Here is a 27908-nt window from a genome sequence, read left to right on the forward strand (position 1 = left end):
CCCCCATCTTTAATGGTGTTGCCTCCAGAGAGTTTGATTTAGCACTCAGAGGTAGCTTCTGGCTCAATTAAAAACGGATTTTCCCACAAGACCCGTCGCGGCCCTTGATCCAGCTAGTGAACCTTCTCCCAAGGCAGAAACGGACTATTTTTGGTCCTCATTTGATTTTATCCTCTTCCCAAGCAGACTTGCAGGGATCCAGCCGGGGGAGATGAAGTGGGAAAAAAGAAACACATCCACTTTCTTGAGTACATTTCCTACTGAATGCATCCCCCTTTTCTGCAGGGAGAACTTGATCTGGGGGGGAGCGCAGGCGGAGGCAGTCTCCCAGAACCCGATCGATCGCACACCCAGGTGTGGAATAATCTTGAGTCATCAGCCGAGGGCCGGGATGGCCCGTGGGTTCGTCGGCCGAAGTCGGAGGCTCCGCAGCAACTCTGACAGAAAGATCGCTGCTGGGATGGCTTTTTTTGGTTTTAAGAAGGCGCACACAAGGTAGAATCAGAAAGGAGAGGGAGGAAAAAAGCAAACGCAAATTGGCCAAGGCAACAGCCCATGACAAAGCAAGCCTCCGCAACTGGAGTGTGTGACTTTGATTCCCCCCTATCATAACCCTCCCGAATTAAAAATGCAGGCAATTATGTGCATGGCTTCCCTCCGATGAGGGGCAGGTCTGGGCCTCATTAATGCAAGAGCACAGAGGAAAGTCGTTAGCCCTTGTGAAATGGAATGTTCCTCTGAGAACAGTTCCGCTTGAGAACGGGGGGGGGGGGGGACGGGACAATAAAGTCCCGAAAAGAAAAGTTAAATTTCACACGTTTCTGAGCAGAGAAAGAGAGCCCCTCAGCCAGTCACGCAGGCTTGGGCCTAGACAACAACGGCCCACGGCACACACTCTTTCGGCACACACACACACACGCACAGCTGAAACAGCTTTTGTCTTTTCACGGCAACCCCCCCTCCGCCCAGGTGTGAGGGGCAGCTTGACCCAAAGGGGAAGACGATGGGCGGGGTGGGCCCAGGACCAGTCCTAGCTGGACTCCGCGTCCGACGGGGCTGCGTCTCACAGGACAGGCTGGATACCGCTGAGGTAGAAAGGCGGTTGCAATCCCACTGGCCATTTATTCATGGAAGGTTTTGCATTGGATTTGCCACGCTATAGATGCCCATTTTCCCCCATCTGAATTCTCAAAACTCGGCATGGCGGCTTATTGTTGAGTTTTGAGAATAAGGATGGGGAAAATGGGCATCTATAGAGTGACAAATCCAAGGCAAAACCTTCCATGAATAAATGGCCACTAGGAAGTTTCGCACTCGTCTCCATCTCTGACACAGAGAGGAGGCATCGAAATTGTGGACTTTGCTGCACACCAATTGTTTATAGAGTCAGCGCGGTGTAGTGGTTGCAGCATCAGACCAGAATCCGAGAGGCTCAATGAGCTGCCTCAAATCCCCACTCTGCCATGGAAGCTTGCCGGGTGACCCTGGGCCAGTCGCACTCTCTCAGCCTCACCTACTTCACGGGAGTAATGTTATTGTGAGGGTAGAATAAGCTGCCCGCTTTGGATTCCCACTGAAGAGAAAAGTGGGGAAGAAACGTCTAAATAAATGAAACAACTATTTACAACGAATGCTGGAAACTCTGTTGGGTTTCTCTCCTAGCCTACGGTACAAACCATGACCCTCTGAACTTAAATAAGTGTGTTTTCTTCTGCCAAAATACGGAAGAATATATGTAGCTGTATAAGCCATTTCCTAGCATTCTGCCCCGCAGACAGATAGGAGCACTAAAACGGCTCCCACTCAATTCAATCGGTCATAGCAAACGTTTTCTCACAAAAATGAATGGCTGTCATTCACTTCTATGCAGAAAAGTGACAAACTTGGTGACAGTAGCACTGGGCAGATGTTCAAAAGCCATGTGCAACATGGAGGGAGTGGGAATTGTGGCCACTAGCCCTCCTTGTCGTTGGTGTGTTCAGGAAATATTTCTGCCAAGACCTATTTACATGTCTGCTCAATCTTGAAACTGGAATAGTGCAAAAAGCCTAGTTCTGATCACCTGGAGAGACCATATCCCATATGTGGATAAGGCTTTCTGCAGATGGTTGGTTTATTTAATTTATTTACTTACTTCATGTATGCCCTTCCTTTTCCCCACGAGAGACCTAAACCAGCTTACATGGTTGAACACATGAAGCTGACTTATACTGAATCAGACCCTGGGTCCATCAAAGTCAGTAGTGTCTACTCAGACCCGCAGCGGCTCTCCAGGGTCTCAGGCAGAGGTCTCTCACATCACCTACCTGCCTAGTCCCTTTAACTGGCGATGCCAGGGATTGAACCTGGGACCTTCTGCATACCAAGCAGAGGCTCTACCACTGAACCATGCCCCCTTCTCTATTTTATCCTCACAACAACCCTGTGAGGTAAGTTAGGCTGAATGTATGTGACCAGTCCCAGGTCACCCCATGAGCTTTTGTGGCACGAGTGGGGATCCCAACCTGGGTTTCCCAGACCCTAGGTGGGAGGGGGAGGGAAAAAAAAGAACCAGTCAGTATTTTATTGATCCGATCAGTGTTCTGTCATGTAATGAGTAATATGAAATAGGATAAAGATGTCTCATCACTCCTTCTCCAGCCCAATAGTCCCAGTTTCAATTTTGTTCCTTCCTTGTGTGGACTAGCAACTCTTTTACACCATTTTCTTTTTCCTAGCACTGAATTTTCCTCATAAATTATATGTATTATTTGTGCAGTAATAAATCAACAGTAAATCAGTGTGACACATTATACATATATTAAAGATACGAATGACTTACTTTATACATAGAAATGCTGTATGAACTGTGCATAATGGAATAATACAGACGAGTCACCAAAAGCCATCCCCCCGCCCCCAAAGGAGAAACAGAACAAACTCGCCAAATTCTGCCCCACCAGCACTTATGGGCACCCAGTCATCTTTATGCCCAGCGTGGCACTCCCGGTACATCTTCTCAAACTCTTGCATGGTCGTGTGAGAGTTTTGGAAGCCTTATTGAGCCCGTGGGGTTTGCCCAGCTGGGTTTAAAGATGCCTGAGGGCATGAGGAGGGAAAGAAGTATTAACTACTCTGGGTGACGGCAGCAGCCTTACACTCCCTACCACAAGCTTTTGAGAGATGAAATTATATAAAATATAGAAATTACATAAAATAAAATGAATAAGCCACTAAAGATTTTGCTTCTCGTGGGAAACAGTGGCGAGTCCATCAGGAATCCACCCGCCAAAGTAGCCGTTTTCTCCTAAGGAAGTGATTTCTGTCATCTGGAGATCAGCTGTCACTCTGGGAGATCTCCAGGACCCACCTGGAGGTTGGCAAACCTACCCACACACCAAGAGAAAGAACATGTCTGCCCTTTAATGTAAGCCCATCAGGAATCCCACAAGGGGGCAAGACATAGGGTGAGGAGAGAACGGATACAGTCAGAAGAGTTGAGTATTTAAGCATGAGTCATTCAGGGATTCTTGGGTCGGAGGGAGCTAGGAGCTGGCTTGCCACTTCTTCTTTTTTAAAAAGTGTAGACTGAAATTCCAGATCTTTCTAGTTCACTGCTCACAAACTATTGCCCACCCTCCCCGCAACAAGCAACACTGAATAATCTGCCTCCCTTGGAGGCCTGAACCCAGCCCGAATAGTTGGCTGCCCCCACCCCCCTTCGTGAAGCAGCACTTGGGAATAGGGTTGCCAGGTCCCTCTTCGCTACCAGCAGGATATTTTGGGGGCAGAGTCTGGAGAGGGCAGGGTTTGGGGAGGGGAGGGATTGCAATGCCATAGAGTTCAATTGCCAAAGCGGTCATTTTCTCCAGGTGAACTGATCCCTATCAGCTGGAGATCAGCTGTAATAGCAGGAGATCTCCAGTTAGTACCTGGAGGTTGGCAACCCTACTTGGGAATCCCTTGCTTCAAGTTATGTATATGGGAAAGGACAGATGTACACTGAAGTTTCACTGTGGTTGGATGTACTTTGAGCTCTTCTTCTAATATGCTACATCCACCACACATCAACAGATAAAAAGCTGGCAAATGCTGCAGCCGGGGTTCCCATTTGCTCAGTTCAGTTTCTGTTTCAGTCACCTTTAATGGCATGATAATAATTAAATAGTACTCACAAATATACATGAATCTCCATACTCCATACTCCCATTTGCTCTCTTAGGGCAGAGCCCTCCAGCCAAATGCAGCCCTCGCCTGCCAATGCTCAGCTGATCAGCAGGCGAAACTGGGGGGCACAATCGTCCTGGGAGGAAAAAAGAAAAAGAAAAAGAAGGCCTTGTCTACTAACCGGAAGTTCTGACCGTAGAGTTCCTGACAATTCCCTGGGGTTACCCTTGTCACTTCTGAGTAGCACTAGGAATTGGCAGGAACGCTATAGTCAGAGCTTCTGGTAAGTAGATGAGGCTTTTTCTTCTTAATTTTTCTCCAGAGGACCATGGCATCCCTCTTTGGCCCCCGCTTCTGTCCGCCAATCAGCTGAGCATTGGTGGGCAACCCTAGCTACAGCCCATCGCTGCTTCCCCATCCCACCCCACCCATTCTGTCTGGGAACGAAGCACCCTGCCACTGGTTGCTGGACACAGGCCACGTCCATCTTGGCTACTCTCCTTACAGGGGGGTCCCTTCCATGCTTGCTGTCCTGCCTCCTCAATGCCTCAGGCTTCTGCTGCTGCACCCAGTGGCCTGATCAGCTAGCATAAACCAACATTTGATTCGCTGCTGTTCTGCAGCCCCACGCGCATTAAGGGAAAAGAGTGAAATTTTCTTACAACTCTGCAAGCCTCTTTTTAGACATACCTCTGTCTGGTCCTGCTCGAGGCCAGAGAATAATCTGGAGGCAAACAGCTCAGTACTCCTGCTGAAGCAGGCTGGACTGGGCCTGGAAACTGCTGAGACGGGAGGTCCCGGGAAACCCTCCGCTCTTAAGGGGGGGCGGGACTGCAGGGACATATGTATGACAGATGCACTTTTAAAGCATCTTTTAAGACAAGAAATCCCATCATTGAGGCTATAAGCCCAAATTTACCAGGGACTCTGCAAGCCAAGACCAGGGAGAAGTGTGCAGAAGCCCTTTGCGCTAAGCGGAAAGTCAGGCTAATTTGCTCCAAATCAGAATTGGACTACCCTACAGTTGCCAAAGCAAGAATGGGCCAAAGTGGGTAGATTGAGAGAGGACTTTTGACTGCCCCTTTTGCAACTGACTGAATCTCCCCCTCCCCAAACTCACACGGCTCAATGGATCATTTTCATAATCAAGGCTCTGAAGAAAAGTAGAATGTATTCTCAAGCCTTTCTTGATCAGACGTTTATCACACCACTTCTATGTAATTTCTGCATCAGGTAACATGTCATGTCAACACTTGTGCTTTGTTTCAGCTCTGTTTGCAGATTCCTGCATGTTTTCCAGTTTCCGGCAATCCACATCTTATTATAAGTGCATTGGATGTCCCATCCTGTTGACTGTATTTGATTTACACTCTCTGTAACCTGTCTTGAGTCACAGTGAGAAAAGCAGACTATCAAACAAACAAACAAACAAACAAACAAACAGCGGCCATCAAATTCATGCTTCACCTACATCTGCTTTTTTATTTATTTATGCCAACAGCCTTTTGCAGAGGGGGAATCCACCAGCAGCTCCCAGGCCAACGCTGGCCGCTCTTATCATTCTGGGGAGCCCAAGACGCCTTTGAGCTGCCGCAGGGAGGACAAGGGAGTCAGATTCATCCCAGAAACACATTCGCTTGTAATTGACTCCTCCACAGTTGGCAAGGTGAGGCTCTGTTGACATCCCATAAATCAGAAAAGGCAAATAATATGAGGAGTGAGAGGAGGAGGGGAGGGGCAGCTTGGAAAACAGCAGCAGATTTGCAAGGATGCAGGTTCTACCAAGGGGTGAGCCTCGATGGTACCATCTCTCGGGATGACCGCCTGATCCCAAGGAAGCAGCAGACAAGCCAACACTAGAATAATGTCTAGAGCTGGGCAACCCCGCAGCTGCCAAGGCGTGAAAATAGTGCTGAATGCTGAAAATAGTGGGTGGGTTCAGAGAAGACACAAAGAACCAGTTGTCATTACAGATTCTAGGTCTGGTCACCTAGGAGCAATCTGAACTCACCCCAGCTGGCTACCTACAAGGCTGACTTCTTGTTCTTTCTCTATAATGCTTAAAGCCAAGCCAACATGAGTCTACCATGTTTCTGGGAGCAATCCTAAACCTTGTTTTGATCTATAAAGGCCTGAACAGCCTGGAGTATGGATTGCTTTCTCTCACACACATTTGCCCATTAACTATGGTCTCTGCCGAGACATTGCTCTAGTGTACCTCAGTTTTAGGTAGGTAGCTGTGAAGGACAAGGCCTTCTCTTGGGTGTCTTCTTCCAAGAAACTCAGGGTTGACATGGTTCCCTCCCTCCCATTTTATCCTCACAGCTCCAGAGAGCATGATCAGCCAAAGATAACCCACTGAGCTTCATGGCTGAGTGAGGATTTGAACCCATGTCTTCCAGCCCTCATGTCCCACACTAACCACTACACTGTGCTGGATCTTATTGTCCCAATTTACTGAATATTCATCCAGAGACACTCATTTGGCCCCTACCCTCGTGGGCTGGTTTTTTGTGTGTGTGTGTTTGTTTTTTGGCACCCACTTGAAACCATTTTATTCTCTCGAGGTTTGGCGGAGTAACAATATGCTTTTTTGGCCTCTCTGTTGGCTGCATATTTTGCTGCTGGCAGTTTTGTATTTCAAAGGGATTGCTTTAATTTATGTAGACACCCCCTCCCAAAATTGTTTTGTTTTGGATTGTAAACTGCCTTGAAGATCTTGGGTTAAGAATAAACATCTTAACACAAACACATAAATAACATGTGTAACCCAGGTATACATAGTTGCCCATTCCAGTTTGGGAAATTCCTAGAGATTTGGGGGCAATCTCTGGGGTGGGTGGAGTTTGGGGAAATGAAGGGAACCGACCAGAGTTAATGCCCTAGAGTTGCCATTTCCTCCAGGGGAGCTGATCTCTCCAACTGGAGATCTGCTGTAATTCCAGCAGAACTCATGGCCCCACCTGGAGGATGGGAACCTTAGTGGGCAAACGACGAAACATGGCCTAATTTTTCTGAATGCCACAGACAGGTCAATGACAGAATGAGCTGGCAAGGAATGTGACTGATATCTAGGAGGGACAAAGAATAAAACTCAAGAGTTGTGTGAATATACCTGTGTCTGAATTCTGTAGGACCTCAGAAAAGCAACAAAAATTTCAGTTTGGAGAAGAACACTGTTTAGTGAGGATCTCTGCTTCTCTTTTATTTAAAGGACCACATGGCCTGCTTTTCAGTGAACTTTGGAAAAATGAGCTGCATGCACCTTTCCTAGTAGACTTTTCTTGAGTAACAGGCTTGCCCTGCTGATTTAAAAGATTTTTCTAATTTGATTTCAAAACTGAACTTGTTTGCAAATTCTGAAGTTTTTAATTAGCTAACCTTGTGTACTTGCTCATAGAGGAATTTAGCTTGGATTAGACTTAGGGCTGCCAGGTCTAGTCCTCATGGCTGAGAAAACCATCATACTTCACACTGAGAGGGTTGTAGTCAGATGTTCAATTCTCACTCTCCAAACGCATGTGGTAGGAACCAAACACCATCTGCAAGAAGATTACACCACCACTATTGCCATGGCAGCCATGCCGAACGGAGCAAATGGGCCACAAAGGGTTGCCAGCTCTGGGTGGGGTTTCAGCAGGGTATAATGACCCAGAGCCTGGGATGGGCAGAGTTTGGGGGAAGGGAGGGAAATCAGCAGGGATCTGATGGCACAGGGCTGCACCCTCTCAAGCAGCCATTTCTACTAGGGGAACCAATTTCTGTAGCTGGACGATCAATTGTAATTTTGGGAGAACTCCAGGCCTAAAGTTGCCAGGTCCCTCTTCGCCACTGGTGGGAGGTTTCTGGGGCAGAGCCTGAGGGTGGGGTTTGGGGAGGGGCAGGACACTTGATTTCTGGGGTCACGGGACCATCAAGGACTAATAGCCACATAAGGGGGGGGGCGTAATACACTGGCAGAAGAGGTAGGGCTGCCTGGGGAGGAGGTCTGCAAAAAATATATCTCAAGATAGTGGTCCTGGGTTGTTCTAATTTGAGAGCCACTGATGACCAACCAATGTTATCCCATCCTTCCTCTTAAGGAGCTTGGGAACAGCACACCTACCCCCCTACCTCATTGTTATCCCTGCAAGGCCATTTTGGCTGAGAGTGTGTGGATGGCCCAAGGATACCCAGTGAGCTTTGTAGCAGAACAGAGACTTGAATGCAGGTCTGCTCAGGCCTAGTCTGGTAATGCCAACCTCCAGGTGGGGCCTGGAGATCCCCTGCCATTGCAGCTGATCTCTGGACGACAGAAAATTCATGCTTTGGAGGGTGGACTCTATGGCACAGTACCCCACTGAGGTCCCTTTCCTCCTGAAAACCAGCTGTCCCCAGACTCTGCCCTCAAATCTCCAGGAATTTCCCAACCCAGAGTTGGCGATCCTATCTGGCATTCCCCCTGCTACCCTGCTCTTATTCTCTTTTCACAGAATCAGAATTCCTTTACTTGTTGGCCAAGTGGGTGTTAGAGAAAAGGGGCAGGACCCAGCAATTATGAGAAGGGAGTTGGTCCCCAGGTCCCTTGTCCCAGCCCCATCTACTGAACCGAACCCATTTGGGATGAGGCTCAGTGCGAGAGTCCGTATTTCTGTGTGCAGCAGGTCTCACATTAAATCCATGGCACAAAAGGATCTCTGTTTGTCCAAGCCCCTAGAGAGGAGATCTGACTTGGTAGGCTGCAGCTTCCTATAGTCACCTTGGCTTCAGGCACTAGGCACACCCTGGAACAGCCCTGTTTGCTGAAATATTTTCATCCATAGACAAAGATGGAGTCTTGCGCAATGAAGAGTTCTGTGTGAACTCATGAACCCATGAAGCTGCCTTATTCTGAATCAGACCCTTGGTCCATCAAAGTCAGTATTGTCTACTCAGACCGGCAGTGGCTCTCCAGGGTCTCAGGCTGAGGTCTTTCACATCCACCTACCAGCCTAGTCCCTTTAACTGGAGATGCCAGGGATTGAACCTGGGACCTTCTGCATGCCAAGCAGAAGCTCTACCACTGAGCCACAGCCCCTCCCAAAACTCAAAAGTTTGTGAGCTTCTATCTATGCTATTATCATTAAAAAAAAAAAGAAAGATGTAAACTCACTTTTGTTCTCTCTCTTTTTTGGGAGGAGTTGGACTTCCGCCCTCCATCCATCCACAAGATCAGTGTTTCTGTGCATCGAAGATTTTAAACAGGCATAAATTTGGGCACAGCACCATCTAGTGTTTAAATGGAGCCACCATGTAAAAGTTTTCATCCTGACTTCGAAATGTCTCAAACATTGATGGTGGAAAGCGCCGTCAGAGGACTTATGGTGACCCCCATATGGTTTTAAAGGAAAGAGACTATTGCGTAGAGACCTTGGACCTCCATGGTGATCTACCCATCCTAGTGACCAGGGGAGGGTCGTTGTTCAGTGGTAGAACCTCTGCTTGGCATGCAGAAGGTTCAGTCCCCGGCATCACTAGTCAAAGTGACTAGGCAGATAAGTGATGTGAAAGACCTCAACTTGAGACCCTGGAGGGCCACTGCCAGTCTGAGTAGATAATATTGACTTTGATGGACCAAGGTCTGATTCAGTATAAGTCAGCTTCATGTGTTCATGTGTAGTTGTAACCCTGCTTATCTTCTGAGATCAGAGAAGATCAGGCTAGCCTTTCATTTCAGTAACCCCCATAAATGGCCAGCAAGGCAGATCAGTATCCTCACACTGCCAGAAAGCTTCCTGGGTAACACTGTACCAGACACACACTCTAACTTCCTAACTTCCTTCACAGGGCTGTTGTGAAATAAAATGGACGATGAGAAAAACATAGACTCTGCTCTGAGCTCCTTGAAGGCGAGGCAAGATAGAAATCTAATACATCAAGAACATTATTAGCCATGTAATGCAGATGGAAAAGCAGGGCAGCTAGTCTGTAGTCACTGAGTGAATGCAAGGCCGAGGCAGGATTTGAACTGGGGGCCTCATGTCACACAGCCCGCACACTTGGCCACTGAGCAGACACTATAATCATCACACATGTGCCAAATTTAATATGCTGATAAGCCTTCACCCATAATTCTAACATGTTATTAGACTGAATTTACCTCCCAGTTCCACCTTCTCGTTATCCCATTAATCAGATGCCCCCCCCCACAGACCACTTTGATTGCCGCAGTTCCCCCCCCCCCCCGCCCTCTGTTTCCAGTTGGATTGCCAAGAGGCCTGGAGAAAAATGTCCCTTGAAGAGAGGCTTAGTGTGTAGAGAGCTGAAACTATTCATAACATCCCCTGGTAAATATTCCCTAAAGCCTCTATTCAAGGGACAGGACATTTTTCTCCAGGTCAGTTTGCAACCGCAGGCAGGTTCTCTGTTTGGCCTCTCACTCTTATATTTAGTTTTCTACTTTCAGAGAATTTTTAGAGTGATGTTTTTTGCTTTGTTTTTCACACAGTGGGGAGCATTCAAAAAGGTAAGCTGCCTCACTGCAGTCTAAATGTAAGCTCTAGCCCTGCGGCAAACCCATAAACAGATTCCAGCAGACGGCAAGTCCACGAAAGCAGCTTTATTGGTTAGGATCGACAGGTTTCAGAAGCCACATTTAAAAGGACACTAGTAAGGGGCAAAGGCAAGGTACACAGCATATATGGAAGAGCAAAAGGAGATAACTGGTAACCCAGGCAACCCCCCTCCCAGAGGCAGGAAGGAGCACTTGGCGATTCCCACAGTATGGGAATCTATGAAGACTAAACACGGGGCACAGACTGGCCTTGGACAGAATAGCACAACAGCACCTGGAAGCAGTACAATCAGACTACCGCATACTATCCCCATGGCCTGCTCCTGACACTAAAGTAGCATTCCTCTACACCAGGGGTGTCAAACGTACCACCTGGGGGGCAGATCCGGCCCCTTGAGAGCTCCGATCCAGCCTGCAAGCCAGCCGAGGCAGCCCCACCCCAGTCCTGATCTGGGCTGGCGAGGCATGGCCTGGCCTGGCCAAGTGACATTTATATCATATCCGTCCCTCGTAACAAATAAGTTCGACACCCCTGCTCTACTCCTTCCTCCACACCAGGAGTCTGCCACAGCGTTTGGGGGGTTTGAGTGCTAAATTGTCCCATCGCGATGTGGTGCTTCCAGGAGTAAACCCGGATGTGACATAATCGCATTGCGTGCAGCCACGTGCAATCCCCACTTTGAGCCAGCCAATGGCAACCCTAAATGCGGCAGTTGCAGCTGTGGCCGACTGTGGAATCTGCAGTCTCTGAAAGTCCAACAGGCCCTCTCCCTTTGGGCCTTCTTCGGACATGTGGAATAGGGTTGCCAGGTCCCCCCATTCCATCGGCAGGAGGATTTGGGGGGTGGGGCTGGGGCAATTCCCTGCAGCCACAAAGGAGTGCCCAAAGGAGGGCTCAGAACAGCACCTAGGGCAGTGGTTCCCAACCTTTTTTTGACCAGGGACCACTAGGACTTTTTAGTTCGGTGCAGGGACCCCAAGGTTCAAAATAAAAATTCCGAGAATTTGAAAATAAACTTTAATCATAACTGTTAGTTAAACATTAAACTTAGAATAATATTTGAATATATATATATTTATAATAGAGAACTTTTAATTGGAAAATATTAATTTATTATGGGTTTATAACTTTGTTTCGCGGACCTTAATTTAGTTCTCGCGGACCCCTGGGGGTCCACAGACCCCCGGTTGGGAACCAGTGACCTAGGGTTTCCAACTGCAGGTCGAAAAATCCTGGAGATTTGAGGGTGAAGCCTGGGGAGGGCAGGGTTTGGGGAGGACAGAAACCTCAGTGAGGTACCATGCAATGGACGCCCCCCTCCAAAGGAGCCCTTTTCTCCAGGGGGACTGATCTCTCTAGTCTGGAGATCATCTGTAATGCTGGGAGATCTCCAGGCCTCACCTGGAAGTAGGGAAGCCTAATGGCACTACAAGGAGAGGAAAGGCTCCCCCCCCCCAGCAGTTATCTCATGTGAAAAGCATGCTGGGGTGGGGCTATTACACTGATTCCCACATGGAGCAGCAAACCCAGGACAATAACTCTTCCCAACGCTACTTTTGCACAAGAAAACTGCTTGAGGGTAACGATGATTACCTTTAGAGAAATTGACCACGGTTTATCTTCAATACTATCTTATTTTCTACTCTTTTTTTCCTCTCATGTTAGTGGTTGTCTAATATGTTCAAAAATATAACAGTACTTTTTTATCGAGCAAAAATAGAATAGAAACCAATATTCTGAACCAGTTGTAGCAAGTATAATCCCTGTATTACGTGTGTATATTATTGATTGAGACAATATCGTTTATTGCAAACGGATGCAAATCTTCCCCCCTTCCCCTTCTTTCCCTTCTGTATTCCTTAAAATATAATAAAAACTTTAAAAAGAAAAGAAAAGAAAGAAAACTGCTTGAGGGGAGGCAGGAGCCCTCCTCCTCCACGGGACCTTTCCTAGCCCGTTTGGGCTCCTTTTTATTTTTAAGTGTATATGTATGAAGAAATGTGACATGTAGTTGTAACGTGTAACACAGGGGTGTCAAACTTACAGCCCAGGGGACGGATCTGGCTCCTTGAGAGCTTTTATCTGGCCCGTGAGGCAGCTGAGGCAGCCCCCCCCCCCCCCGCTTCTGCTATTGACCAGGGCTGGGGAGGCATGGCGTAACCAAGTAACATTTATGTCATATCCAGCCGTCGTAACAATTGAGTTCGACACTCCTGGTGTGACGCTTAGTTAAAATCTCGGGTAACGGCATGTTTGGACCTGGCACCTCAGAGACAGCCAGGGAGGTGCCAGGTGAGTCTCCAGGAGGGCATTTGAAAGAGAAGGTGCCACCTCCCAAAAGACCCTGTCTCTGCTTATCATCTGCCTCCCCTCTGCAGGATGAAGCTGAGGAAGAGGATCTAAACTGGCCACCTGAACACTGCAGGAAATTGTAGATTTCAGAATGGTGGGGTTAATATAAAATAATAGAATAGTAGAGTTGGAAGGGACCGCCAGGGCCATCAAGTCCAACCCCCTGCACAATGCAGGAAATTCACAACTACCTCCCCCCACCATACACACCCCCAGTGACCAGAAGATGGCCAAGATGCCCTCCCTCTCATCATCTGCCTAAGGTCACAGAATCAGCATGGCTGACAGATGGCCATCTAGCCTCTGCTTAAAAACCTCCAGGGAAGGAGAGCTCACCACCTCCCGAGGAAGCCTGTTCCACTGAGGAACCGCTCTGTTAGAAAATTCTTCCTAATGTCTAGACGGAAACTCTTTTGATTTAATTTCAACCCGTTGGTTCTGGTCAGACCTCCTGGGGCAACAGAAAATAACTCGGCACCATCCTCTCTATGACAGCCTTTCAAGTACTTGAAGATGGTTATCATATCCCCTCTCAGTCTTCTCCTACTCTTCAGGCTAAACATACCCAGCTCCTTCAACCTTTCCTCATAGGACTTGGTCTCCAGACCCCTCACCATCCTTGTTGCCCTCCTCTGGACATGTTCCAGCTTGTCTACATCCTTTTTTAAATTGTGGTGCCGAAAACTGAACACAATACTCTAGGTGAGGTCTAACCAGAGTAGAGTAAAGCGATACCATCACTTCACGTGATCTGGACACTATACTTCTGTTGATGCAGCCCAAGACCGCATTTGCCTTTTTAGCTACTGCATCACACTGCTGGCTCATGTTCAGTGTTCGGTCTACCAAGATCCTTTTCACACACACTACTGCTCAGACAAGTCTCCCCCATCCTATAATTATGCATTTGATTTTTCCTACCTAAATGCAAAACTTTACATTTGTCTTTGTTGAAGTGCATTTTATTAGTTTTAGCCCAATTCTCCAGCCTGTCAAGATCATCCTGCATCTTGGCTTTGTCTTCTACCAAATTTGCTACCCCTCCCATTTTAGTATCATCTGCAAATTTAATAAGCATCCCCTCTATTCCTTCATCCAAATCATTTATAAAGATGTTGAACAACACAGGGCCCAGGGCAGATCCCTGAGGCACTCCACTAGTCACTTCTCTCCAAGTGGATGAGGAACCATTAACTAGCACTCTTTGGGTGTGATCTGTCAACCAGTTACAGATCCACCTAACAGTAATAGGTTCTAAACCACATTTTCCCAATTTGTCAACTAGAATACGATGTGGAACCTTATCAAAAGCCTTACTGAAATCTATATAAACTATGCCTACAGTATTCCCCTGATCCAGCAAGGTGGTAACTTTCTCAAAAAAGGAGATGAGATTAGTCTGGCGTGACTTATTCTTGAGAAACCCGTGCTGGCTCTTAGTGATCGGTTCCATCCTTTCTAAATGCTCAAGGACTGATTGTTTAATGATTTGTTCAAAAACTTTTCCCAAACTATTTTTGAAATATAGAAAAAGTATGTGCATTCTAAGGATGGTTAGAATTATAACATTTTGACTTAAATATTTAATATAATTTGCATCTTTCTTATGAATATAATTAAAATTTAAAGCTAGTTACTGTACAATTACAACACAACACAATCACAACCTCCTTTATTGGCATAAAATTAATACACAGGGTGACTACATAATAACATAAAATTGTTGCAGTTGAGCATTGCTGACAAGGTTAGAACATAGATAGATAAAAGGATGCTAAAATTAATTAAAAAAACCCCTCTAATTAACTTGCTGGCAAACTTTCACAGCAAATCTCAGAAATTGTGCCACGTTTCCCAATGTAACAGGAGAACGATTGTTCAGTAAAAAAAAGAGCATTAAGACAATCAGGAGAATTTGACTTATTTGTCAAAATAGGACTTAAAATTTTACTGCGAATTTCTGTATAATATCTACAATGGAATAAAACATGATTCAATGCAGTAGTTACCACAGGGGCAAAGTCTATCTGAAAAGGGGATTTTCTGAAATCTTCCTTCCAATATTGCAGCTGGCATAACATTAAATCTGGCCAGGGAAAAGGCTCTATGTTGTTGTGGGTCGTAAAGATGGTACAAATACGGCATGAGCTCATATATATCAAAGGGAATCCCTAAACTTAATGGGGAGCAAGTCTTGTCAGCAGCGCTATTGAGATTTTGAAATCCAACCTGTAATAATGTGTTTTATTGTTTGAAATGCTTTTGTATCTGAGAGCATAAGCAGCGAATCCAATGGTAAACCAATGGATTTAATTTTACTCTCAATGTAAACTGACCAGGTAGAAGCATGTGATTCCATAAGCATAAGGTAAACAAGAGAAGAGGGATCAGCCTTGAAATGTAGGTGTAGCCAGCCAGAATTTAACCATGATAAGCCACGCTCTAGTTTCGAATAGCACTTGACCAATTTCCAAGCACAAAGCTGCATAAGGAACACAATACCCAGTAATTTCGGAGAAATTTGGCTTGGATATGTTCCATTGATTGTTCGACTGCTCCAGTCCATATTGGGATGCCATACAGCAGCTGTGGACTACCGTACAATTAATGTGAGCTAGTGGGTAGAATCTCAGTTCAAATTACCCAGCCATGAAATTCACTTGCTGACTTGGAGCTGGTAATTCTCTCCAGCTTTACCAACCTCACAGGGTAGTTGTGAATAGAAAACAGAGGATGGGAAAACCAAGTACAATCATCCTGAGTTCCTTCGAGGGAGGTAATGGCTAAAAAATGTGATAGATTAATACTCCCACAGGCATACAACTGCACCTGAATCTTTGGAAATCTTTTCAGCTTCATGGTGGGGAAACTGTCCCAGGTCTGTTTGTGGCAAGGGAGAACTGGGCCCTTATCTAAATTGGAATGCTGGATTAGATAATGCCATTTAAACCCTTATCTGTCTAAGCCAGTTTCTTGTTCCAAAGGCAATGTAGCAGTGTGTAGCTACATTGAGGCCACTGCCCACCTGATAAAAAGCCACAAGCCAGAGCTGGCATACCTCCAAAAGCTGGCACTGTCATGCCCACAGCTGCTTCAATGGGCTGCAGCTGGCATTTTGATGTGATCTCAAGAGGGCAGCTCGATTTGGGCTGGCAGCTTAGGCTGTGGAGCATGGAGAGGAGGAGCATACTGCTGCTAACTCACAGACTGGCACATTGGTAACCAAGTCATTACAGTCAAGGATTAATCCCTATTGACATAACAAGGCAAAGGATATAAAGCTGGTGTTTCAGCTAGGGATGCCAGCAGCCTCCAGGTGGGACCTGGGGATCCCCCAGAATTACAGCTCATCTCCAGACTACAGAGAACAGTCCCCCTGGAGAAAGCAGATGCTGTGGAAGGCGGACTCTATACTATAGCATTGCACCCCACTGAGGCCCCTGTCCTCAGGCTGCATCCCCAAATGTCAGGAGTTCCTCAACCTGGACCTGGAAACCCTACCTCCCCAACCCCTGCCAGTGGCCGGGGGGGGGGGGGTCTGGCAACCCTACTTTCAGCACCCAGCACACCAAGAGGGGAAAGAGAATGCACAAGAGACATAATAATGCTTTGTATGTATGTATTTATTTCTTTATTATCATGGTCAACGACCAGCATAATTAAAATATAATAGTACTTTGTATTTTACGGCACTTTCTATGCTCAGAATTCTTCACAAGCACTATCTTGTAATCCTCACAACAGCCCTGCCAGGTAGGTCTTCATTATGCACAATTGGGGGGAGGGGTTGAGCTTAGACACCGGTTGAACTTAGACACCGGGCAAAAGGATATCCTACTAAGACAGAAGAGCCACACCAAGATTTGGGGCAGAATTCAACCATGTTCCAGTGGCCACTAGAAATCCAAAATTGGGATTTTACTGATGGGGTGTGGAAGAGAAACTGGGCCAGGCCAGAAAGAGTTTAAATAGTCCTCAAGTAGTACAAACAGTCAACTTCATCGTGGAAACATACCTAAAAAAAACCCAACCCCAAACATGCCTCTCAAATTGCTTCCTCGAGTTTGTTTGGTTGTTCCCTGAACAAGGAAATAGAAGAGATAAGCAGTGGTCAACATCCCAAAACCAAATTGTAAAATTGGAGTGCCTGAGGATTTAGCAGTGAGCCAAAAGATTTAAAGAGAGAGAGAAAAGATCTCTAGAGAGATCTAGGACACACGGGGGAGGGGGTGTGTGAAAAATGTATAACTAGTAGAATTTACGTTTCTATAAAAAAAACATTAAAAAGTTAACCAGCTGTGTGTGTGTGTTAAGTGCCATCAAGTCGCTTCCAACTCATGGCGACCCTATGAATCACTGTCCTCCAAAATGTCCGGTCTTTAACAGCCTTGCTTAGGTCCTGCAAATGGAGGGCTGTGGTTTCCTTTATTGAGTCCATCCATCTTTTGTTGGGTCTTCCTCTTTTCCTGCTGCCCTCAACTTTTCCTAGCATGACTGTCTTTTCTAGTGACTCTTGCCTTCTCATAATATGACCAAAATACGATAGCCTCGGTTTAGTCATTTTAGCTTCTAGGGTCAGTTCAGGCTTGATTTGGTTTATAACCCACTTTGTTTTTTTGGCAGTCCAAAAAAACCAGCTTTACATGGTTCAAAAAGTTATTTCTTCTCCCCCAAAAAACACTGGGAGTTGTAACTTGGGTTGGTGGAGGCTAAAGATCTCCCAACAGAAAATTGTCAGGACCTTCACCACACCCCAGACCCCCAGTTCTTGAGGCACAGATACAAAGCCAATATAGGTTGGTAGAATAGATTGATATACAAATGTAGGGATGCCAGTTGGAACCTGGGGATCCCCTAGAATTACAGCTCATTACAGCTAGAGATCAGTTCCCCTGGAGGAAATGGATGCTTTGCAAGGGGGACTCTGTGGCATTGTACCCCACTGAGGTCTCTGCCCTCCCCAAGCTCTATCCCCAAATGTCCAGAAGTTTCCCAACCTGGATTTGGCACCCCTATCCCCCCCATCCCCATGCCGGTGACCAGGACGGCATGGACCAACAATGTGCCAACAGAATGCTGATTTTCTGTGCCCCCTGCCCCCACCCACAGTCCCTTTAGACAGCTGGTCAGATTATTCCTAAATTGTGGGAACCAAACTTTCCTGAGGAAAGAGGGGTGGGGATGACTTTTCTTCCTCCTTCTTATTGCAGCCCCTCCCCAACCTCTGCAGCTGTTAGGTCATGTGGGTCCCATAACCCCAAGAATAATATTTGCAGGGATTGAAACGGACACTGTGTGTGTGTGTGCAAAAAATCAGCACGCTTTGCAAGATACAAGTCCTGTTTACAAGAGGGCGCATGTGAGGCTACATTATAGCCCTGTGCATGTGTACATTTGTTTGTAAGAAAGATCCAACCCATATTCACTTTAGAAATGAAACTGGAGAATGGTTGTGCAGTTTCTATCATACATCCAGCTGTACACATTACAGGAGAATTAAACATTGTATGAATAAAGAAAAAAAATCCAGTGTACACAGATTGTACACGCTTTTACTTTAACATGTGAACAGGGAGTCAAGCTCTGTGTGGTCACAGCTCTCCAGGAACAGAAAGGAATCCCAACACCTGCTTCCAGCTAGAGAGGCTCGGCGTTGATCCCAAGATCCATCACAGGCAAAATGGGCACACGCAGCTGTGCCAACTTTTCCTCTGAGTTTCAAAGCAACCTGCAGCTCCTCTGCCTTATTTGGATGCCACAAAGCATCAGTCCACTGGTCCCTCTAGCCCACGGCAGCCATTCTTCAGGGTCTCCAACCAAGAATGATCTTTCCAAACACCTGCAGAGGTCCTTCTAAGCAAGGGGTGCCAGGGTTTGCAACATAATAGGCACTCTGCCACTCTTGCTCCAGCTTCCAATTCACATCAACAAAACTCATAAGTTGTTTTATTTACTTCATTTCTCCAAAGTGGGGGGACCCTAACCAGCTTACAATCTTGTCCTCTCCTCCATTGTATCCTCACAACAACCCTGGGAGGTAGGTTAGGTTGAGAGTGCGCAACTGGCCATAGTCACCCAGCGAGCTATCATGGCAGGGTGGGGATTTGAACCTGGGTTGGAAACCTAGTTAGATGCATGCATAATTAATACACATTACGTGGCCCCAGGAAACTACCTTAGGCAAATAGAGTAGGCAAATCTGCCCCAGGGAATTCCTGGAGATTTGGGTGCCATGCCTATGGAGCGGAGAATCTGGGGAAGGATTTCGCCCAGAATCTATGGTATACCATGCAGTTTCCCCTTTGAAAATGCCATTTTCTCCAGGAGAACTGATCTCTGTAGTCTGGAGATCTGTTGTAATTCCAGAACTCCAGGCCCCATGTGGAGATTGGCAACCCCAGCTGCACTCCAAATCACAAGCGCAAAATAAGAATCCTCCAACTGTGGCCAAAGCCAACTGTGGATCAGTGACAGTCACAGAACACATATGTGGCACGCAATAGGACCCTGGTTTGATCCCCGGCATCTCTAGCCCAAAGATTTTAGGTAGGACAGACTGGAGAAGAGTTTCTGGCACCCTAAAGTATTGGAAGGGAAAGATATAACTTGCCCAAGTAAGCAATATTGGGCCATATGAACTTCTTAGATACAAGGACAATTCCATCCATATGTAGGAGAGAACTCTCCCCTTGATTTTTACATGGCTACAGATTATGCCTTGGTGAGGAAGAGTGACCTGTCTCCCACTTCTCCAGGGAGACCTTGTTTACACTGACATGAACTCCCCTTAAAAGAGCCACCTTCTCCACCCCCCCCACCCCCCAGCAAGCAGTGAGAAGACAATTCAAGCGAAAGAAGAGACCTTTCCATGCCCTGAGCTCAGCAGATTCTCAGTTGACCTCTGCAGAGCTCGGACTTTGGACTGGCACTAACATGCTTTATGGGCAGTGCCGAGTTCACGTGCCAAACCACCTGGGTAATTGGGGTTGCTTGTCCTGAAGATTAACTCTCTGTTTGCTTGTAGCTCTGCAAACGTGAATCCCCTTCAAACTGGAAGCTCTTTTAATCTGTCAAGGGGTCATTTGCAGAATTTCCCGGATGCATTTTTATCATTCTCTTTTGAGGCTCATGTGTCAACAACTCTCTTAAATTTCAAGGGCCCAGCTGAGAAGTATATGTATTTATTCTGTCAATCATGTAGCATTTATGTTTTGTTCTGCCCTTTCAGCATTTAGATAGTCCTCTGCTGAACTGATTTTAATGGATGCTTACTTTAATGCTTCTGCTTTGTTTCAGTCAGCTCTGTTCAACTCGCTGACGGCTTCTGCGATTTTAATATGGTTTGACACTTCTGTTCAATTCTTTATGTATTGATTTCACTAAAGGACTTACCTGGTCACTAGTTTTCATGCATTTGTTGGATAGCACCCTGACCTGGATGGCTCAACAGGGTCAGCCCTGCTTAGCAGTCAAATGGGAGACCACGGAGGAATACCAGGGTTGCTATGTAAACCACCTCTGTAAGTCTCTTGCCTTGAAAACCCTCTAAGGGCTTGGTATAAGTCATCTGTCACTTGACAGCACTTCATACGCACGCATGTTGGATACCATTTAGGAGGTTTTTTTGGGGGGTACAGCTTATACATATATTAGTTTCACCACATGTTGGGAGCCTAGTTTGTCCTATGAGAAAAGGTCTGGAAGCAAGGCCTTTTTCTTTTCTTTTTTGCAGTGCCACCTAATTTCTGGAAAACTATTTTCTTTTTCTATCCCCGTCACCTGGCAAAAACATTTTTATATGATGTAATGGATCAACTCTAAAGGTGACCCCCCCTTTTTTGCCAGCAAGTCATGACTGACTTATGCCTGCCTCTGCATTACGACACTGATATTATTACTTGGAGGTCGCCCATCCAAATACTAAGCAGAGCCAACACTGCTTAGCTTCTGAGATCTGATGAGATAAGGCTAGCCTGGACTTTTATTAGGGATATTTTTTTCCCTTCAAGTTCTTCAATTTCAGCCCTGCTGCATTATGCTGTTTGACTAGGAATCTTTGCGGTTAGATCCAAATGTATTATTTTGTAATCATCTTATTGATTGAATAGTTCTAGAGTACCTGTAACTCACCTTGAGTCCCAGGTCATTTATGCATGGTCGCTTTACCCTCCTTTATTCAGTTTCAGCCAGGATCAATTTTTTCAGTATGCACGTTACCTCATTCCTTGGAAGCTCAACGCTGTTTCAACGTAAAATGAACCCGGCTTTTCCCATTCCTCTTCTGGCCCGAATTAAATCGTTCATCCTGGCTCATTCCGGAGTCACAGAGCGTGCATACTCTGTTCTCGGGTGGAGCTTCGCCCCACCCTTTTCCAAACCCCTCTTCAAGGCAGCATGCAGATAACCAAACAGGGGAAGCACAAAAGATTGGCTTCTCTCACAGCCAATCACGAAGCAGTGTGTAAAGAGGCAGGGATTCAAGTGCTTCCTGCTTCGGAGCTCTTTCTGAGCAAAAGAGAGGTTTTTTTAAAACGAGGCTTGGATTTCTCCCCCCTCCTTTCAGGTAGCTCCGTTTTTGTTTTTTTTTGTGTTCTTAAAATGCTTTTTTATGTGGCAGTTGGGTCTGGGGGGAAGGAAATCTTCTCTCAGGGTGAGTACTGCAAGTCAGCCAATTACGGAGCAGCATTTAAAGGGATGGGACTTGATTTGAGCTTGGGAGACTGCTTTTCTGTATTCATGCCTCCATTAGCACACAGTTTCATCCCTGATCATTCCATAGTTTCCCCCAACCTGGGTTACCTTGGTCCTGGCTGAAATGGGGAATAAAGGAGGTTACAAGTGACCATGCATAAATGACCCCAGTGAGGCAAACTGTAAATGAATGTTAATTAAAATACCTGGCTTTTCATGCACTCAGTGAAGCTGTTGCTGTTTGAGATAAATTAATATAGCTCTATGTTTTAGGTAAAGGCAGTCCCCTGTGCAAGCACTGGGTCATTACAGACTCATTGGGTGACATGACATCACAATGTTTTACAGCATTCTTATTTTCATATCACAGATCCTTTGGAGAAGCTTTTAGCAGAAAAACTGATGGTTTTTAGACTGGGGAGACCGGACTTTGATGCTCTCTGCCTGAGTTAGTCTCTTCCTTCTCATTTTCCCCTGCCTTACAGAGATAACCACGCCTCACTCCTTGTATAAAGGGTGGGATATCAATTGCACAGAATAAAGGGGCACCCGTTATATTTTCAAGGCACGTCCATAATCCCAAAATATTGCTTTTAGCAAGCTCTGAAGCAGTCCCTTTGGCTGTGCCGGGAAGAGATTCCCACTCAGGAAGTATCAAGAAGGAATAATCTTGTTCTTTTTCAGACAGGAAGACAGAGTGTTGACCAACACAAGGCAATGCCATAAAATTGGGCTGTATAACTTGCAGTCTGCAACCTTATCTGATTGCTTGAGGCTGGGGGCCTGTTTCTTGAGGGGGGGAGGACAGCGTAGGCACATAATCCCGGGAGGAGAATCTGTGGCTTTCAAACTGTATTTTTTTAAAAAAAACCACTTTCTGCAGTGACTTTTCTGCATAAGAACCCAAGTGCAAAGAAGCGAATTCTGCGGCATATGGCAGCACACCCTCAAGAATCATACCAAACGGCAGTCAAGCCTGCCTGCCTCCCTGTGAACCAAGTTCAGAGAGCAGATGTGTGATCAGGGGATGGGCTGCTTCCAGCGTCCAGTGATTCCTACACTGAGGAAGCTCGAGGCTAGAACTGTTTGCTCTGATATACCAGTTTTCAAGTAGAGGAATATTGGGGAGGGGGGGCGATGCTCATGTGAGGCCCCACCTGATGTCTGAAGCCAATAAACAAGTTGACAGCATAGCACCCCTTTTCTACATCACAGCCTGTCCATCTGGCAGCTGCCATTCCCACTGAGCCAGGGACTTCCATGTCTCCCCAACCACACCACTTGAGGACCAGAGCATCCTCCTCCTTCCTGCAGTGATGCTGAGGGGGCTGGGGCAACAACAGCACCCTTCCCTCCCCGTTCAAAATCGAGAGAATAATCTCGACAGTGGAATGGTGTGCCGGGAGTGGGTGGCTGGGTAAGCTGGAGGAAGCTCCTTGAACTGAGTGGCTCAAAATAAAATCGGTGCAATTACTGTGTGCCATGTGTTCTGCATAAACCCTTCCTCACATGAACATGCACAGATTTGCACACCTTCTCCACAAGGGAACTGGGACACTAAAAGGATCGCCTGTAAGTCAGGGTGTTCCAGGGATCTTGGCAGTTCCTTGGAAGCTTACGTCTGAGGTTCCTCAACAGGAATAGAGACAGAAGGCCAGCTTCCTTCCAAAGAAGCCTTGCGTGTCTCTGTTGGTAGTCTCCTGCTAAGTACAGCCACCTGGGGTACAGAAACCCAGGGGAGTGCTTAGTGTTACACTCGGACTAGGAGACTCAAGTTCAGTCATAACGCTTGCCAGTCACCTCAGCCTCACAAGCATACTGCAAGGGTAAACACAGAGGGAAAGAGAACCGCACACACCATCCGGAGTTTCTGGGAGGAAGGGCAGGACAAAAATGTGAGAAATGTGACAGGGGGCCTGCTCATGCTTCAGAATGCTCCCCAGAACCCTCTGCAGCATGCAGGAGTCCCACAGCGCAGGAAGTTCAAAAACCACTGTTGTCACAGCAAGAGCTTTACAAAAATCTCCACCCTCTCATTTCAAAGGGCCCCAGGTCCCGTTCAAATGCCTCATGTCACTTCCTAGGTTGTAATAAATCATCCCTGGTGGGTGATAAGGGTTAAGAGCCCTCACCTTGAAGCAACTGGGAGGAAGGGCTATAAAGGAGTTGGCAGGCAAACAGAATACCAAGGCAGCTGCTCAATAAAAGCTGATTCAGACCAGGAAGGCAACACACATTTCCACTGGCTATTAAAAGAAAGCCGCCTTGCATTCTCAGCTGCAAAAGAAGATGGGGCACACATCCAAATGAGTGGGAGACAGTTTTTGACCTGGAGAGGACTCTGCTGAGAAGCCTAAATTTGCATTTAAACACACACACACCCTCCCCAAGCAGCTAGTTTTCAGACACGTGGAGGCAAACATGTGTGTCCTGAAAAGCTCTCCCTTGCTTCTTCTGGCCTGCACAAGAGGAGGGAAGGGGACGGCTATCTGCAACATATCTCACAGTATGGTTCAGAGTAGCACCAAATGTGGGGCAGGGTTAGGGTGGGTTCCGCCCCCCCCCCCAAAGAAGATTATTCTTTTTTTCTGCCATCAAGTCACAGTTGACTTATGGCGAACCCTGGTGGGGTTGTCAAGGGCAAGAGACGCACAGGTGGTTTGCCATTGCTGGCCTCCGCGTCATGACCCTGGCAGACCTTGGAGGCTTCCCATCCAAATACTTGCCAGGGTTGACCCTGCTTAGCTTCCGAGATCTGACGAGATGGGGCTAGCCCCTCATTAATCTCAGGCTTCCCTCCAGAGCTATGCAGGTGTATGGTTTCCATAAAATAAGCATGCAGATTACAAAGACACACCCCATTGTGATGCACTCAAAAACCCAGTTTATTAATCTGCCAAGATCCAGTGGAAGCGGCATCTCATATACAAGCTCACATTGAAAGATTTGCACAGTATTCAGGTTACAAGCTCAATAAGGCCAAAACTAAAATTTTAACGTTTAATCTTATGGAAGAAGAGCAAACGCAAATCAAAGAGATAACCAGATGCCAAGTAACCAAAGATCCGGTGAGATATTTAGGCATCTTTATATCGTCACAGAATAATACACTCTTTAAAGCAAATTATCCAAGGGTATGGAAAGAAATAGAAAAAGACCTGAATTGCTGGTCAAGACTTAACATTTCTTGGTTGGGCAGAATATCATCTGTAAAAATGGATGTGCTTCCGAGATTAAACTTTGTTTCAATTTCTGCCAATAGCCCTAAATGAAAAAGTGATAGATGGTTGGCAAAGAAAGCTAAACCAATTCATCTGGAACGGAAAGAAACCTAGAATCCGACTTAAAACACTACAAGACGATAAGAAAAGAGGTGGACTAGGGCTGCCTAACTTCAAGCTGTATTACAGTGCTTCTTGTTTGAGTTGGATCTCAGAATGGATCAAATTTCAAAAAAATAGGAATCTTGTTTTAGAAAAAGCCGATCTTGGGTCCGCGTTTTGCAAAGTTTTGTGGAGTTCTAAAACACTGAAGACTCCTAGACAAATCCAAGAAGACTGTGATATTAAACCAGCAGTATTAAAAGTATGGGATAGCTACAAGAAGAGAATCAGTCCTTCTCCGCCATCTATAATGTCACCGATTGAAGCATATGATGATGATCTTGCCTGGAAGAGTGGTTCTTATCTTACATATCGGGATATGATTACTGAAGATGGTGAAGTCAAGAGTTTGCAAATGCTCAAAAAAGAAATCAAAGACTTGAACTGGCTAACTTACCTCCAACTAAAGTCAAAACTTAAAGAGGATTGCTTGAAGACTGGCATGATGAGAACCCTTACGGACTTTGAGACAATAATAATTAAGAATGATGATCATTTGCTTGGAAAAATTTACAAGTTGTTGCTAAGATACGACAACAAAATGGAGCCTTGTTTACTCACCGAGAAGGTTCCTTCCGCTCTGAGGTAGAAGGCCATCTTGCAGCTTGGGTTATTCTCGCCTGTTGCTCGGGGAGGTAGGAGTTAATTTTTTATTTGCCTGTCTCCTGTGGGTGGGAATAGCCCAAGACTCCACTTGACTATAACAAGCTTCTTGAGACAGGAGGTATAAACAAGTAACACAGAAAACAACAGATAACAGTAATAACAAGATACTGAACTGAGGTAAGTAACTCCAGAACGTGGGGAACAGTGTTACTAACAGGATTGGACTCATTAATTCCCAGATAAGCGTGCCACCCTGGATCTGTTCGGGTGGGCAAGATGGCCTTCTACCTCAGAGCGGAAGGAACCTTCTCGGTGAGTAAACAAGGCTCCATTCCCGCTCTGAGGGAAGGCCATCTTGCAGCTTGGGATGTCCAAGAGCTAGTTCCCGGGTGGGATTTGATCTTCCACCTCGACGTCATGTTGTAGTACTCTTCTACCGAAACTAGTGTCAGCAGAAGCAAGGGTGTTAATTTTATAATGCCGTACAAAAGTGGAGATCGAGAACCAGGTGGCTGCTTTACAGATTTCGTCTATGGACGCATTGTTGTTGTAAGCCGCTGTGGTGGCTGTGCTTCTCACAGAATGGGCAGTAATCCTCTCTGGTGCCGGTAACTTAGATGCGTTGTAGGTTTCTACAATGAATTGTTTGACAGCCCTACCTATGGATGGCCGAGACATTTACAGCCTCTATTGGGTGCTGACATGGAGATGAATAGATATTCGGAATTTCTAAATGGCGCCGTTCTGTTGATATATGTCCCTATGGCCCTGTGAACATCTAGTGAGTGCCATTCCCTTTGCTTGGTAGTGATGGGATTAGCGTAAAAGGCCGGCAGGTGAAGCTCTTGCTGTCTGTGGAAGAGCGTATTCACTTTAGGAATAAAGGTGGGATCTGGGCGAAGTACCACCTTATCCCTAAGAAAAACACAGAGATCCTTGCGAAAGGATAGAGCCCCTAGTTCAGAAATCCTCCTGGCCGAAGTTAAGGCTGTGAGGAAGATAACTTTCATGGAGAGAAATCGGAGGGGAATATCCTTCAAGGGCTCAAATGGGTGTCTAGCTAGGGCGGCAAGCACCACGTTAAGGCGCCAGGTAGGGAATCTATGGACCACCGGTGGATTTGACTGAGTGACACCTTTAAGGAATGATTTAACCTGAGGGTGACCTGAGATGGGAATGCCTTCCATTAGGGGGACCACTGTGGCTATGGCAGCCACCTGCTTGCAAAGCGTGGCTGGACGGAGACGTTGATTTGCACCTTCCTGGAGGAAGTCAAGTACTTGAGGAAGGGTGATGGCCACGGGGTCGATCTCTTTTTGTCTACATCATTGAACAAATGCCTTCCATGTGTAGTCATAGATTTGTCTGGTCGATGGTTTTCTGGCCTCTAAAATGGTCGCAATGACTTGTTCATTTAGACTGATGTCCGTTAGATGTCTCCTCTCAAAGCCCATGCGGTTAGCTTGTACCACCCAGGGCTGGGGTGTACAATCGGCCCCTGTTGAAGGAGGTTGGAGGGACAAGGAAGTCTCCAAGGATCCTGAATTGACATTGACGTCAGTGCAGCATACCAAGGTCTCCTTGGCCAGTCTGGAGCTATTAGAAGCACCGTCGCCTTCTGTTCCCGGATCTTTCTGAGAACCCTTAGCAGAATGGGCAGAGGGGGGAAGGCGTAGAGCATTCCCGATGGCCAGGGTGCTAGTAAGGCATCTGTTCCGCCTGAGCCTGGTAGTACCGGGAATAAAAGCGAGGAAGTTGACTGTTCTGGAGCGAGGCAAACATGTCCACTTGAAAAGGGCCGAACTTGCTTTGGATCATCTGGAAGACCTGTGGGCAGAGGGACCACTCCCCTTCGTCAATGGTGCGACGGCTCAACCAATCTGCTTCGACATTCAGCGTGCCCTGGATGTGCTCGGCTTTGATGATTAGGAGATTTCTCTTCGCCCAGGTATGTATCTTGCTGGCTTTCTGATGTAGTATGAACGACCTGGACCCACCTTGTTTGTTTAGGTGGGCCTTTGTCGCTACATTGTCCGTCCTGACAAGGACAAATTTGTTGGAGATTATGTGATGGAAGTGTCTGAGCGCAAGGTAGACTGCCCTGAGCTCCAGCAGGTTGATGTGCTGCTTCATTTCGTCTGGAGACCAGGAACCCTGTACAATGTGTCCTTCTGTTGTGGCTCCCCAACCGTCCAAG

The sequence above is a fragment of the Euleptes europaea genome, chromosome 19 (assembly GCF_029931775.1).
Source record: "Euleptes europaea isolate rEulEur1 chromosome 19, rEulEur1.hap1, whole genome shotgun sequence".
NCBI lineage: Eukaryota > Metazoa > Chordata > Lepidosauria > Squamata > Sphaerodactylidae > Euleptes > Euleptes europaea.